Source organism: Bombina bombina, chromosome 2 (assembly GCF_027579735.1).
Source record: "Bombina bombina isolate aBomBom1 chromosome 2, aBomBom1.pri, whole genome shotgun sequence".
NCBI lineage: Eukaryota > Metazoa > Chordata > Amphibia > Anura > Bombinatoridae > Bombina > Bombina bombina.
The window spans coordinates 168,973,793-168,991,344 of NC_069500.1; the positions used below are offsets into that span (position 1 = coordinate 168,973,793).

The 17,552-nt window shown below is 35.0% G+C and overlaps 1 protein-coding gene across 1 annotated transcript in view; it reads left to right on the forward strand.

The window, feature by feature from the left end:
• Positions 1-10,827: 10,827 nt before the first annotated feature.
• ERBIN (erbb2 interacting protein) overlaps positions 10,828-17,552 on the forward strand; it is a gene marked incomplete in the record, with an annotated part of 752,109 nt that continues 745,384 nt past the window's right edge. Inside the window, 1 exon segment of the mRNA XM_053701342.1 lies at positions 10,828-11,439.

The window sequence follows — 17,552 nt, forward strand, 5'->3', positions numbered from 1 at the left end:
ACCAGCAGCAACTAACTGCAGAGCATCCATATTTGCCAAGCTAAGCAGCACAAAGCCAAAGAGCAGAGCAAACACACAAGGAGTAACAAGGTATGCAAAAACACAAAAGCGATTTGATACAATGTCGATCACAAGGGACGCTTTGGCCATGTTGTTTGGGGGATTTATAGTGCAATATGTCCAATGGTAGCGTGTTCGTAATGATTGCTGATTGTATACACTTAATTATATGTGAGTGGCGCGAATGCTTTCAAAGTGGTCGTTTTTTTGGGGGTGTTTGCTGAAATTTTGTTTCCCCCAATGAATCGTAATGTGAAAGTGTAAAATGTAACATATACAGTGCATCTTCGTAATGTTTGTTCATATGCGTAATAAATACTTATTAAACGCAATCTTATAGTAAAAACCACATGTCCACGCTAACATGAATGAAAGTGCATAGTTGTGTATAATGTGCATAGACATGGCATAGAATCTGATCGTTCAATGTTGCTGCAATATTGTTTAAAAAACGATAAAGTAACTGCTGAGATCTGTAGTATTGTATATATAAGTGATTTGCGAGATGTCAATATTGTATACGTCCCATTGAATTTGCAATAATAATGAAGATCTTCCAAACTCTCGTTTACGTATATGTAGTATTGTAGTATTGAGTGAGAAACTTCTGAAAGGGGCGGTACAGTCCCAATGCTGTAATCTGTATGGTTGAAGCTTATAATCATATTAGCATCATATTAGCAACCTGCCTGTCTAGTTTGCAGATCCTCATTCTGTTGTTGTATTTTACAACATTCTTCTTGTGTGCTGATTAAAAATATGTGTGCTTTGTTGTTGTGTGATGCGTGTTATGTACATATATGTATGTATTGTGATTCTCTCCCACATATGCTGATTTCTATAAAGCAGTATAGCATTGTTGTTCCTTCCAAAAAGGTGACAGTTCTAATATGTTCTAATGATATGTTCTTATGGTACGTAATTCCTAATGGTATATTATGAGTGAATCGTGACATTAAAGGGACACTAAATCCATATAATGTTTGGTGATTCCGAGAGAGAATCCAATGTTAAGCAACCTTCCAATGTAGTTGTATGATGTAAATGTGTTCATTGTTTATATGTGTTTTTTGGCCAGAATATCAATGCACATGTATGAGTGAATGGCAAAAGTCATGTATGTGCATCCATAAATGATCATGTGTTGAGCCTATGTAGATATGCTGTTCATCCAAGCATATGAGTTGAATAAATGAAATGTTATAATACAGGTAAATGAGACGTGTTTACAATTGTTTATTGTTTGTGAATAATGAAATGTAAAAATTATTTCTCTGTCCGTTTAAATAAGATGTAATTTTTCAAACCAATTTCGTATTGGTGATGGTGATTTGTAGTTGATGTAATGTAATTTCCTTTAGGAATTTGATGTTGTAGTGAATTTCACACAAGTAAAATCTATAACTCCATAGGGAAATAGTAAATTCTTGATCTATTTGTCATAGGGGGACTAACACAAGAAAGAATGAGTGATTACCACAATTGTAATGCTGGTATTACGAGTTTTCAACTCTATGCATTTTACGTGCTTTAGGTAAATCTGCCTGTCGCATGCACGAGAACGTCTTACCCATAGAAGTCAATGGAGGAGAAAAATTTGTTGAGAAATAAAATCCAACACTTGTTTTGAGCATAAAGTGAGTGACGTCATGTCCTTCTATGAAAAAGTAGCTAAATCGTGTTTATTTCCTAATAAAAATGTGATTTGTGTAGGTAATGTGCTGTATATTGTTTGTATCTATCGATTTGTTTATGTATGTGATAATATTTGTAGTTAGATGTAGCTATATGAGTGTATGTTCCCGTCTGTCTATGTAAGTCAATGGAAAATAGATTTGTGTGGCTTTTTTTTCAAACACCCGAGATCTCGTAACTTTGATCCGTTCTATTTTGACATGAAAATTTAAAATTGTAAAAATAAATATTGTGTAGTGTTTGAATGAGTGTAACTGTACTTTGTGTAATGTTTTTGAAGTTATTTGTGGATGTTTTTGTTAGCGGTATATGATTAACTACTGGGTCTGGGTTTACGTTATGGATTTGAGCGGAGATGGTTATTTTTGTTGCGTTACGTAAACTCGTAATACCAGTGGTAGTGAAAAAGCAGCGTTAGGAGGCTTTTTCACGCATAACGCACAACTCTAGCCGTTAGTTTTTACAGTACACATCACAATCAATGTAATTTAAGCATGGTGCTCCCAGATATAATGATGGCCTTCTATGGGGACGCTATGCTACAGGAAATGAAAAAAAAAAGCATCATTGAGGGGGAAGGAGGGACTAGGGGCAATGAGGGGGATCCTATGTGGGATCCGTTGACGGAAAGGGATCTGGGAGGGGGGAGGGTATTGAGGGGGGGCAGCTACCCTACAGAAAAAATGGGTATTTCAATTTTTACATTTTTTTCCTAATTAGAAGCATACTGGGTACTGGTAGACAGCTGTCAGTACCTAAGATGGCGGAAAATAGGTAAAGGGGGGAGGGTTATGAGCTGTTTGGGGGAAATCAGGGAGGTTGGGAGGTAAGGTGGATACTACCCTGCAGAAAATATATTAGAATTAAAAAAAAACAAAAAAAAAAAAACTTTTATTTTTATACTGGCAGACTTTTTGCCAGTACTTAAGATGGGGGTGACCTTTGGGTGGTGGGGGAGGGAAGAGAGCTGTTTGAGAAGGGTCAAGGAGGGATCAGGGGGTGGAATGTGTCAGGTGGGAAGCTGATCTTTACACTAAAGCTAAAATTAACCCTACAAGCTACCTAATTAACCCCTTCACTGCTGAGCATAATACAAGTGTGGTGCGCAGCGGCATTTAGCGACCTTCTAATTACCAAAAAGCAAAGCTAAACCCATATATGTCTGCTATTTCTGAACAAAGAGGATCCCAGAGAAGAATTTACAACCATTTGTGCCATGATTGCACAAACTGTTTGTAAATAATTTCAGTGAGAAACCTAAAATTGTGAAAAGTTTACAATTATTTGTATTTGATCGCATTTGGCAGTGAAATGGTGGCATGAAATATACAAAAAAATGGGCCTAGATCAATACTTTGGATTGTCTACTATTATCATTTTTTTCTTCGGCCTATTTGGTTCAGCACCCTGGCTAGCGCTTGATGATTGGTGGCTACATTTAGCCACCAATCAGCAAGCGCTACCCAGATTCTGAAACAAAAATGGGGTGGATCCTAAGCTTAGATTCCTGCTTTTCAAATAAAGATAGCAAGGAAAACGAAGAAAAAATTATAAATAACATCTAGGGCATTTATAGGAAAACACTTGAGCATTTTAAAAAATATTGACAGAAGTATATAGTTAAATTTAAAAATATAATGCTTACGAAAGAGCAAGTACTTTAGACAGAGCAACTAGAACCAAACCATTAGTGGAATTTATTTTAAAAAAAACGTGATAGTTTCTCTTCCTGTAAAAAGACTGAAGTATGTCAAATTTAGGAAAGAAAATAAAATTCCTTTAAAACGTAACAAAAAAGAGGAATTTAAAATAAAAGAAGTAATCACGTGAAATTTAATAGGTTGTTTACTTATTAAACTGTGGTTATAGATTGAACAAAAACTAAAACAACATGTGTACAATATAAAAATGCTGCCGGTCCAAATCACTCAAATTAGTATGCTTTCTTCATGTTTTACATTTAACTGATTGCGTGGGCAGCACCATTTTTGTTTTTGGTTTAAACATGTCTGTGTCAGATATTGTTATTGTTTATCCAATGTGTGTTATTGATTTAAAGGGACAGTATACACTAAAATTGTTATTGTTTAAAAAGATAGATAATGCCTTTACTACCCATTCCCCAGCTTTGCACAACCAACATTGCTGGATTAATATAATTTATAACATTTAAACCTCTAGTTTCTGCCTGTTTCAAAGGCTCTATAGACAACCTTTTAATCACATGCTTTTGTATTTTCTTTCCACAACAGGAGACTGCTAGTTCATGTGGGTCATATAGATAACAATGTGTTCACGCCCGAGGAGTTATTTAAGATTTAGCATAATACAGTACTAAATGCAAGTCAATAGATAATAAATAAAAAGTCATGTGATCAGGGGGCTGTCAGAAGATGCTTAGATACAAGGTAATCACAGAGGTAAAAAGTATATTAATATAACTGTTGGTTATGCAAAATTGGGGAATGGGTAATAAAGGGATTATCTATCTTTTAAAACAATAAAAATTATATTGTAGACTGTCTCTTTAACTGGTGGTATTTAGCATTTACCAAGTGCCTCCTCTGACTGTTGAATTCAAAGGGACCGATTTACTATGCAGCATATGCTGCAGTTTCCATGCGAGCCTTCAGGCTTGCCGGAAACAAGAGTTAAGAAGCAGCGGTCTTAAGACCTCTGAGACCTCTGAGGCGGCGGACAGCAATCATCCCGATAGGTTACGATCGGGATGATTGCCACCCCCTGCTAGCAGCTGATTGGCCGCGAATGTGCAGGGGCGGCATTGCACAAGCATTTCACTAGAAATGCTTATGCAATGTTAAATGCCGACAGCGTATGCTGTCTGCATTTACCGATGTGGGGCGGACGTGATCCGCTGTCCGCACATTCATAAATCCACCCAAAGTATTAATTTTGTTGCCGATAACTTGTGGTCGGGTGGCTTATGATCGCCAAAGTCAAAGTTGTTCACATGGTTAATTTGTTTATATCTGATACAATATTTTTTAAATTTGAGGATTATGTTATTTGCATTGTGAACGTTCCAATGCTGCAATAAAGTCGTGAAAAACATGAATCAACTCCTACTTGTTTTATCCAGTAGTATTTTGATCATAGTACAATAAAGTTGTCATAAATGTAATTTTCCAGATTAACAGTATTCTGCTTAAAGGGACAGGGACTGTAAAATTGGTTTCTCGTTAATGCCTTTCCAAATACTTATTATACCAGTTGCAAAGTTTAAAACGTATGGTAATTTGTCCCTTTATGTATATTTTTGTATATAAAATAGCTATATCTGCTAACTGAAATCACAACCCAATACGATTGGCTGATCTTATAGGGAGAGAATACCTCATTATCTTATTTGCCTAATTATTTACGCAAAGTCCTCCTTATCTATTTTATTACTGTTTACTCAAAGGCCAATACTTAGGGCATATACTGCGTTTTCGTATGGGGAGGAGATGCATACATTACAAAAGTGCATCATAAAGTTCATATTTTAAAAATCTTTTAAAACAAATAGTTGAACCATTCACACAAAAATAAATAAATTGTATTGTTAAAGGGATAGTAAAGTCCAAATTAAACTTTCATGATTCAGATAGGGCATGCAATTTTAAACAACTTTCTAATTTACTTTTATCATAAAATTTGCTTTGTTCTCTTGGTATTCTTTGTTGAAAGCTAAACCTGTGTAGGCTCATATGCTTATTTCTACGCTCTTGAAGGCCACCTCTTTATCTTAATGCATTTGACAGTTTTTTACAGCGTTAGTTCATGTGTTTCATATAAATAACATTGTGCTCATGCAGGTGAAGTTATTTAAGAGTCAGCACTAATTGACTGAAATGCAAGTCTGTCAAAAGATCTGAGATAAAGGGCAGTCTGCAAAAGCTTAGATACAAGGTAATTACAGAGGTAAAAAGTATATTTCTATAACAGTGTTGGTTATGCAAAAATGGGGAATGGTAAATAAAGAGATTATCTATCTTTTTAAACAATAACATTGTTGGTGTTTACAATTATTATTATTATTATCAGGTATTTGTAGAGCGCCAACAGATTCCACAGCGCTGTTTACTATCCCTTTAAGGTGCATTGTATTGTTAGATATATTTTTTAAACATCTAATATCAATTTTGTGTTTAAAAACAAAACAGGTTTCTTTCAAGAATTCATGAGGGGAAAAAAAAGATGAAAATCACAAAAGATGTACAGGACTACCAGGTAGCCAATAAGCTTTATGTTAAATGGATATAAAAGTGCAAAAAGAAGGTATGTTGGACATGTTGGAGAAACTGTGCTCAAATAGGGTTTTGACTGTTCATTTTTAAACCCTTTTGGGAGAAATAGGAAAGGATCTTATGTTGTGGCCTGAATTTGGCCCACTCTTTTTTCTTACTTGCCCCTAAATTTGTAAAGCCATATTTTAAGATGACGAAAGACATCAGGTTGAAAGTCTTGATGGTGGCATAAATTATACTAAATGTAGTGGTATGTGTAGCTTTTTTTTTAGTTCATTGGGCCCTGTTTTCTGGTTTAGGGATGCTACAAAAAGAAACTTCTACGTTTTTGCCACTGTTGCAGTTTAGCAAATGTATTTTGAAACTTTAGCAAAGACTGGATACTTTTGAAATGTGTGACAAAAAATGTTTCTGGATTGTGTTTATACTAAAAAAAAATATAACATAAGCATTTTTTAAAAAAATGTTTGTGTACTAAAACTTAAAGGGACAGTCAACTAAAATGTTTTTATTGTTTTAAAAGATAGATAATCCCTTTATTATCCATTCCCCAGTTTTGCATAACCAACACGATTTTATTAATATACTTTTAACCTCTGTGATTACCTGGTATCTAACATAAACCAAAGAGGAAATAGAAGCAGCTGCTTGCATAAAACATAGCATTAATTCAGTCAAATGATAAAAATCCATGGAGGAACGTGGATACACAGAAAGGAAACAGTATACGCGTTTCGGCTAAGCGCCGTACTCACTACTGCTAAGGATTTTAGGTTCATATGTGAATTTAAGAAGGGTGTACTTAACCCCTATTGGATAAAAAGTTTCATTCTAAACACACCTTTAAATGACATATCTAAGTGTACCTGTACCGTATTTACATGTTAACACAATTCAATGCCCTCTGCTAAAGTATAATTACATATGTACATACAATACAAAAAGAGTTGATAGTATCATTAATAATAATGGTAAATAAATAATTCATTAACAAGGCTTCATTTGCAAAATAGAACACACTATAGGATACTTCAATGAATATCATAGAAAAACAGAATAATAAATATGGAATATACATTAAAATCCACATATGATGTTAAATATGATGGAAATGAATATAAATAAGTATGAGGAGAAAAGATATTTGATGAATATATACATATATATATATATATATATATATATATATATATATATATATATATATATATATATATATATATATACAACACAATTGATAAATAGAAATAAATGAGGCACATGAAATACATATTATTGTAGGGTATTGATAAATGGCCAAATGAAGCCATAACTTTAGCAAAAGTGCAACTACAAGAGCTACAAATAAATTGTGAAATATAAGGTAATAAAATGTGCCACATACATTAAATTTTAATGCACATATGGTGTGAAAAAAACACACTACTATGATATGGTGTGTGCATGAGTGGCTGCATAATGAATACACATAATACTGTAAAAACTCCTGCAAATATAGAGTATACATGGATACCATAACAAACTATGCTCAAATAGCAGCGCATAGGCGGATATTGTCAGCTGAATAGTGGGTAAGCTTTTCACTCCCAATAATTAATTAAGTCATATTCAGCATTGAGGCACAATGGCACCTTAGTGGACAATTTAAATATCCATAGCATCTCACGCTTCTCTGAGAGCCTCTGTCTGTCCCCTCCTCTTTTAGGATAAGGTATGTAGTCTATAGCTAACCATCTGAATGATGAAGCATCTTTGTTATGTTTAGTACAAAGATTTTGTACTATTGGTGAGGAAGACTTGCCCATATTAATAGTGGACAAGTGTTCTCTGATGCGGGATCTGATGTCCCTAGTCGTGAGTCCAACATATTGAATGATGCACAAAATGCAAGTTATAAAATAAATGACATAATATGATGTACAATTTAGACAATAATTAATATCAAATGATTGATGTGTAACTGTAGATGTAAATGTATCAAATATGACAATGTAATCACAGGCTTTGCACCTATTGTTCCCACATCTAAACATACCCTTAGATGTCAACCAGGAACTCGTTGTGGCACGAGGATTGCTCAGGACTGTGGGTGACAAATAGTTACCCAATGTTTTATTTTGACGGTAAGAGCATCTAATGCCTTCGGATACACAGTTTATGAGCTTATCATTTGCCACAAGAAGTTTAAAGTGTTTCTTGATGATATCACATACAGACTGGTAGTCAGAGCTAAAATCAGTTACAAATGTAACTTGACCAGGCTTTTTAATTAGTTTTTTGTCTTTTTCTTTTCAACATTATATTGCGATAAATTTTTTGAACTTCACGAACTGCCCTATTAACCACTTTCTTAGGGTATCCCCTATTGTCTAGACGATCAAGTAAATCCTTCTGATGTTTAATAAATGTTTCATGAGTAGAACAGTTTCTCTTGGCTCTGATCAATTGACCCTTTGCTATTGAATATGTAACATTTTTAGGGTGACAACTTTTTGCATGCAGTACCGAGTTGCCTGATATAGGCTTCCTGTATATGCTACTCTCAATTGTACCTTCTTCTGTTCCCTGTAAGGAAATTGATAGTGGTTTCATGAACCTCTCAAGTGAAATTTAGGTTAAGATTATTGTGATTGATATACATACATTTACCTTGTATCTAAGCCTCTTTTGACAGCCCCCTGATCACATGACTTTTTATTTATTATCTTTTAACTTGCTTTTTATCTGTGTTATGCAGAACCCACGGACGTGAGCACAATGTTATCTATATGCCCCACATGAACTAGCAGTCTCCTGTTGTGAAAAGCAAATAAAAAGCATGTGATTAAAGTGAATGTCAAGTATGATGAATCAGTGCCCGGTTTTTAAAAACCCTATTAAAAACAGGGGCACTTTCATTCATCAAACTTTACATTTCACTTGTTTTGTTAAAATACCTTTTAATCTTGAAAGCCACTCCAGGGCTTCCCCCGCCCGACACAAGCATCTTCATGTCAAAAATGACGAATCCGGCTTCCTCCAATAACGTTGCATCAGGCAATGATTCCCCTGGGGGGGGGGGAAGCCGTGATTGGAGGATGCCGTATTCGTCATTGCGAACGTATGAAGTGACAAGCGGCAGGAGGGGGAATCGCTGGAGCGGCTTTCAAGATTAAAAGGTAAGTATTTTAACAAAAGGATTGAAATGTAAAGTTTGATAAATGAAAGTGCCCCTGTTTTTAATAGGATTTTTAAAAACCGGGCACTGATTCATCAAACTTGACATTCACTTTAAGAGGCTGTCTATAGTAGCTTAGAAAAAGGCAGAAATTTAGAGGTTTGAATGTTATAAAGTATATTAATATAACAATGTTGGTTGTGCAAAGCTGGAAAATGGATAGTAAAGGCATTATCTTTTTAAACAATATAAATTTTAGTGTTGACTGTCCCTTTAAACAAAATCACAATTATTGTTTATTGCATTAAAAAAGAATGCATCTTGCACAATGGAACTTTGGAAACGTGTTTAATTGTTTGTTTATTAATAGTTAAAGCATTATATATGCAACTGGAGTCTTCTTTCTAGCTAAGTGTAAACAAAGTACAGATAACCTTCCCTCGCCATAGCCGTCCTGGGTCAATGATTGGATGCCTATGTATTCGGATTTGATGCTCTCGTTTGTGATTGGCTGTCACTCGACACTAAAGCGGCATCGCTGCACCACGTCCTGTTCTGATAAAGATGAAAGTGTTGTCCGCCATTTTTCACTTGGGAGAGATTCGCTATGATATGTGAATGTATTAATATATATTGTAGCTGAAATATCAATTGATACAGAACTATTTCCTCCCTCATGTTGAAAATTAAATGTGTAACGTTAAAAAAAACCACATTGTAAACTGTGTGATGCGCATGCATAAAATCACTACAACATAAGTTTGCTTGTAAACAAATGATGTTACATATGCACATATACTGTATAAACTTGAGTTGTATTGTAAGGCTTAGGCTGGTAAAAACGGTAATTGAGCTAGCACATTGCACGGAAAGCCTCCTTTTCTATTTGTATCCGTTTTTTAAATAACTGAAACGCTTTCTCGCCGTTCTTCGCCTCCTTTATTTAATTCACAGAATAATCTTTAAATCGGAGTATCAGCCCTTGTTCCAGCGACCTCCCTGTTAATGGCATACGCCGTTTACAACGCTCTGCATAAACCTTTTAAACTTGGGTGTTCTACCCCGTTTTCTTTTATCTGTCAATTACTTTCTATACATAGGTTGTAGTGTAATCCTGTTTTCTATCCAATTATTTACACACTTTCTAGTCATATTTCATATAAACTAAAGGGTGACATGGGGTCATGGTCAGCTTAACTATGTGACTTCTGTTTTACACAATTGTTGCCCCCTCAGGCCGTGTACTCCGATTTCCCACCCTATACAGGACCTTCTGACACAAAACAAATGGGGCATAGAACTTGCTGACGATAAACACCACCATTTGACTGACGTGGGAAACCAAATGGCTTTAACCCTTTACATAGCGAGAACGTAGTGCGATTGCGTTACAGTCACGGTGTTCACAGACATTTATAACTGTACACCGCTTGCAATATACACGCGAGCTATAAACAAACTGTGCGTAAAACTATGCAAATAAGGAACTACATGAGTGAAGGGTAAGACATTACGTTCCTAGGCCTGTAACAGGGGAACTAGACGCCTCAGGAAGTGAGAGTGCTAGAGACAGCCTTCAGAGAGGAGGAGGAGGTAAAGAAACCAGAGACAGTCAGAGGGGGAGGGGAATGCGTGTGTGCGGCTGGCAGCAGTACTAGGGGAGGAGAAAGCGAGTCGGTGCTGCTTGGTCGTTCTGTGTGTATGTGTTGTATGTAGGGTGCGGCTCCATAGTGCGACAATATAACTCCTAATGGCACCTTGCTGACCCTTTGTGACACACTGGGAGTCCAGGAGGGGCTAGGGGTGTGTACTTGCAGTCTGAGACCCACTGCAGGGGGACATACATCCACATTACCTCCCTTTAAAGATCTCAACCTTCTGCCTTTTTTGTACACCCCCTAGACTTTGGATCCCCTCCCCCAATATTTTAACCCCTTTTTAATTAACTTTATTTTTTGCACATCTACATATTTTTTAATCACATTTTTATTGCTCTTTCTACAATTGGAACGCATTGGACAAGAGGGAAAAACTTCAGTTATTTTCTTTTTGTTTGGATTTTTCCACCTTTCATTTTTTTTTGTTCTTTATCAATCCTCTGGAAATGTGTCTGGTCTATTCTGTTACAAAATAAAAGCAAGAATGTGGAGAGAATAAAGTCTTGGTGTCAAAAAATGAAAGTGAAAATTATAAATTGGATTTAAAAGAGAAAAAAAGGAAGTGGAACAGTTCTCAAAGTCTAAAGCAGTAGTCTTGAAACAACTCAACTGACTCAAGGTAAGCAAATAAGATGCAGAGAAACTGCTTTAGACTGCTGCTTTTTTGTGGTTGTCTGTTGCAGGTCATGGTTGCAAAAAGATGCTATTTTCCTTTACCTCCTAAAATATGTAAAAATGCAGGGTGATTATATTTCATTTGAAGTTATACATTGAAATACCAAAAAGGAGTTGATAATTAAGTTATATATTTGCATTTAACACTTATCCATCTTTTTAATGAAGGTTATCTTTGTGTTATTAGGTAAATTTTGCCCTTTGATGGTGCATTGATAACCTTTTGTTGGTGCATCAAAAATAAAGGAGCTTTGCTCATAGGTTTTTCCAAATTCTAGATTTTATGTTTTTTTGATACTTGTAGTAACACTTTGAAAGCTGTAACTGCAAAACATGGATAAAACTGCAGTGGTTTCATGTATAGCAAGTTGTGAAACAAGAATGAGCAGAAATTGTATTGTGTATCCAGAGTAACAGAACATAGTGGCAAGGTGCTTCACTTTGCAAAATACTGATGGTGATTCGTTGTGGTTGTACAAAATGTGATTGGATACAGCATTGTTACTTGCGTGTCTCTAAGCAAAATATAGTATGCAATTTAAGTGTGTGCTTTTGGTTGTAGCTTTATCTAAAATTCCTTATTTTCTAAAACCAGAAAGTACACAATCTAATGTATCTATTATGTATGCGTGTTTTTTTTCCCTGTTTGTTTGTTTTTTTACAAATTGATTGCCAAACATGTTGATATTTGGACAAAGATGTTGTCCAAGTTGTATTATTTTAAGAAGGAAACCAATTGACACAGCACTATTCCAGAGGTAATAATAGGCAGTTTGTCCCAGGTTGGGCAACATTCCTAGTTTACATTCTTTCCAGGGTGACCTGTGGGGAGGCCCTGTTTGTACTGCATACCTAAAAGCATGCAATGAGTTAAGATAATAATGCTTTAACATTCATATGATTTAAATGCCTTGATTTGGCATCTCAAAAAATGTATTGCCAAAGCTATTACCATCAACTTCTGAAGATGGAGCAGAAGTACATAGCCCAGGTTTTTAATTCTTCTGCCACCTTCATGCACACAGTGGAGCTCTTTGTTCATTCCACGACTTGATCATTGCAACTGGACCAAATCAGACAGGCCCCATTCTAACTTGCCTACAATACAATGCAGTGTTTTAATTTAAATGTGTGTATATATGTCTATCCTGTATAATTTATTTTCTAATCATTGTGTGTTTCACCTTGTCAACTGGTGTTGCACAGGGATTACAAATTAAAAATAAACCCAACATTGTTGATCGTTTGCATTCTCTGTGTAGACGCCTTTTATGACACTACAAATCGGGACTGACAAAATATTTCTACATAGGCATTCTAGATATGTTTAACAATGGAATGCAAATACATTTTGAGACGCTTCAGATTCTCTTCTGTCGTTAGACTGTACATAATTGTATTATTTAGAGTTTCGAAGAGGAACCGCAATCAATTATGAACCCACTAAATCCAACTACCAGTGTGTATAGCTACAATATGTCTACATTAGAGAAAAGTCTAGCAGTCACTGTATTTAGCAATCCAAAAAATAAAAAAAATCTGTCTTGTGGCGTTTATGGCTACTATACTCATTCAAAAAGAAAATCTCCTTATGGATTCTGTCAGGCTGCTTAGATTTGTTCACCATTTCATACTGTCATAATATTATCAACTTTGCCTTGTCGTACCAAATTAATGTGCCTCACAGTGTGCAATTCTAGTATCGTTCACTTCATATGTAATGTAACGTAACTATGTTATTAAATATTTTTGTATCTGTATAGTGAGTGTTAAGGAAGCTTTAAGGGTTTTTAATTTCTCTAAACATGTTTTAAAATACTAGACTTTTAACCACTTTGATACTAGTAACTACGTGGCTACCTTTTTTATAAAGAGATATGGACCATTATTACTGGGATATTGGATGTATTTCCATAAAACACACTGCACCAGTTTTTTGTTTTGCCTTCCTTCAACTTGAATACATTGGAACAGTTGGTCAGTTCTTCAGTAGTTATTTAAATCTGTGATGTAAAGTGACATTTCATGGTAACATTTGTCTTTATCATCTTGTCATCCATTCCCACACTAACATTTTTCTTTCCATTTCCTCATTCAGTTTTACTCCTCGTTCCTTTTTACTCATTGCCATTTTCTTCTTCATTGGGCATTTTTAAATGAGGTTTCATAAGCCTGTTGTGAAACTATTGTACGACTACAGTATAGGTAGGGCATTGTGATTCATTAGTTTATGCAATATAGAGGTAATACAGCAATGTATCATAGTCGGATACAACAGTTAAAGACTGTAATGCCTGGGATAAGCATAAGGCTATCCTACAAACTGTAATTTATAGGAAAGACGGGCAAACTTGTTGAGCCTATGGTTTTTATCTTCTGTCAAAATGCTATGCAAAATGCTTTCCTAAAGGTTTAAAGGGATGTAAAAGTGCAAAACATATGCTCTGTGGTAAAGCATTTCCTTATTGCACTTTTGCGTTCTGGGACCTAGGTAAACACATCTGGTAAGCCAATGACGAGGCATATGTTTGTAGCCACCTGTCACTAGCTAGTTCCACACTGCCTTTGAGCCTACCTAGATATTTTTTGTAACAAACGTTATCAAAAGAATTAAAGGGACCCAAGTCAAAATTAAACTTTCATGATTCAGAAAGTGTACAATTTTAAACAACTTTCCAATTTACTTCCATTAACAAAATATGCACTGTCTTTTTATATTTAAACTTTGAATTACAAGCTCTACTGAGCATGTGCAATAATTGACAGAATATACATATATGCATTTGTGATTGACTGATGGCTGTCACATAATACAGGGGGAGTAGAAATAGACATAACTTTGAAATTTGTCAGAAAAAAAATCTACTAGTCATTTCTAGTTCAGACTAGAAGTGCTATTGCATTGTCTTTTTTTTTACTGTGCACTTGTTGATTATGCAATTCTACGGTATTTACTAGTCTGTTGTTGTGTTTTTTTTTTAATTTTATTTTTTATTAAATTTAATAAAATAAGTAAATTGAAAAGTCTCTTAAAATTGCCCGCTCTATCTGAATCATTAAAGTCCCTTTAATCACCTGAGCTATCTCAAAGTTTTAAAGAGACACTCTAGTGGGCCAGAGCATATAATTAAAGGGACATTGTAAATTAGATTTTTCTTTGCATAAATGTGTTGTAGATGATCCATTTATATAGCCCATCTGGGAGTCTTTGTAACAATGTATAGTTTTATTTTTAATAACGTGTTGATTTTCCGACTCATAACCAAGCTCCAAAGTATCAGATGCACACATGCATTTACAGGCTCCTGTTGGCCCCTGTTCCTGTAATCTTTTCATATACAGGGAAGGGTGGAGGAGGGGGGGGGGGGAGTGTCTCTGCTCTTCCTGCTTTCCCATTCGCTTTTACTGGGTGTCCCAGCCTAATCTCATCAACTGTGCTGAACTGGGAGCTTTTAAATAAGTTTTTAAAATATTTTATACTGGCTTTTTCTTTCAGTATCTGTGCATATTCTTCTTTATAGTAGTCTCTATTACATGAAGTTACATGAAAATTGGTGTACACAGTAATGAGTGACTCTTACCATATAATAAACCTGTGCATTAAACACACAGTCTTCTCCATAGCACTTATCTACTTTTACTCCTGATCTGGATGATGTTGCTGACATGCTGCTCCTTTTAATTAACCATTTGCAGTACCTGTATAAGCTTCTGACTACACGTTCCAACACTGCTACAGTCAAGTCCAGCTTTTTTTTTTTTTTTTTTTTTTGTGTTCGATAAATCGAATATCACTAAGTTGGGCCTGTAGTTGATGTCTATTTAAAATTGAGGTGACCGCTATATACTTGTTAAAAGTTAGGTAATTTTTATCTATCTAGCAAATAAGAAGAAAAGCACTCACTGGACTTCTGGACATCAACGTGAAAATTTTCAAGTTAATGTCCAGAAGTCCAGTGAGTGCTTTTCTTCTTATTTGCTAGATAGATATAGAGACTAAACCCACATTTTATCTTTAATGATTCAGATAAAACATGCAACTTTCTAATTTACTCCTATTATCAATTTTTCTTAGTTCGCTTGCTATCTTTATTTATTTAAAAAGCAGGAATGTAAAGCATAGGAGCGGGATCATTTTTGGTTGAGAACCTGGGTTATACTTGCTTATTGGTGGCTAAATGTCAGCTACCAATAAGCAAGCGCTATCCATGGTTCCTAACCTTTACATTCCTGCTTTTTAAAAGATGGCAAGAGAACGAAGAATTGATAATGGGAGTAAATTGGAAAGTTGCTTAAAATTGCAATATCTATCAAAGTCATTTAAATAATAATAATAAAAAATTTTTACTGTTTTTTTTTTTTTTTTTTTTTTTTTTTATTATACAGGTTATATTTAGACTTTACTATTTTTTTTGGTTTTTTTTTATATCCAGGTTATACTTGGGGAAAAAAAAAACAAGACCAGTAAATAGTCTATTTGCATAACCAAGAAATGCATGATAAAAAGACAATAACAATAGTAGTAGATTTCATTTTTTTCAGTTATGTCTATTTCCACTCCCCCTGGTATCGTGTGACAGCCATCAGCCAATCACAAATGCATATACGTATATTCTTTGAATTCTTGTACATGATGAGTAGGAGCTGGTGACTCAAAATGTGTAAATAAAAAAAGACTGTGCACATTTTGTTAATGGAAGTAAATTGGAAAGTTGTTTAAAATTGCTGCTCTATATGAAGTTTAATTTTGACTTGAGTGTCCCTTTTAAGTACAGAAATGTTCAGTATAGGAAGGGATAGAACAGGCAATTTATTACAAACTACAAATTTAAGAAAAAAATAGCCATTTTAAAACCTTTTAATACTGTCCAACAGATAAAATGGATAAATGAAAATACAATAAAGGGGAGGACAAATGACAGTACACTGTCACCCTGCCATGTATCTGTCCTGAACTAGCCTCAGCTGGGGTCATCAGATAAACTGCAAAGCAATAAAGGTTCTGTTTGCAAAATTACAACAGCAAGTCTTCTCAATGCTATTAACAAGTCTGAATTGCTACTCAAAATTAGGTAAGTGGTAGCTAGAGTTTGGCCACTGAAAACTATTACAGAAAATTTGAGAATATAATTAAATTGAAAAGTGTCAATCTGAACCATGAAAGTGTAAAGGATCGTTAAGTAGAGTTGGAATATATAGTCCAAAAAGAGCAATAAAAGGATAATTCAATAGCACTCGACTTTCAAATTACCAGTATTTTTTTTTTTCTGTGAAATTTCAAAGAATGTTTAAAGAGACAGTCTACACTAAAATTGTTATTGTTTAAAAATATAGATAATGCCTTTTACTAACCATTCCCCAGCTTTGCACAACACATTGATATATTAACATACTTAAAGGGATAGTCTTAATAAAAAAAAAAATAGTTTCCTAATTCAGATAGAGCAGCAACTTTTAAATTTACTCCTATTATCAATTTTTATTCGTTCTCTTGGTATCTTTATTTAAATGCAAGCTTAGGAGCTAGCCCATTTTTGGTTCAGCACCTGGGTAGCACTTGCTGATTGGTGTCTAAATGTAGCCAACCAATCAGCAAGCGCTACCCTGATGCTGAACCAAAAATGGGCAGGCTTCTAAGCTTACATTCTTTCTTTTTCAAATAAAGATTCCAAGAGAATGAAGAAATTTTGATAATAGGAGTACATTAGAAAGTTGCTTAAATTGCATGCTCTATCTGAATAATGAAAGTTTAATTTTGACTAGACTATCCCTTTTAATAACATTAAAACCTCCAAATTTATGGCTGTTTTTAAGCCACTATAGACATCCTCTTTAGCTCTTCACAACAGGAGACTGCTAGTTCATGTGGGCCGTATAGCTCATCGTGCTAATGCACTGTTACAGAGATCTGTGGCAACCCAAGGGTTGCAGGTTAGATCCCGACAAGGTCCACTCAGCCTTTCATCCTTCAGAGGTTGGTAAAATGAGTACCATCAAGTTGGGTAATAATACCTGTTATCAGTGCTGCAAGTCGATTAAGTTCGAGGTTGTGCGCTA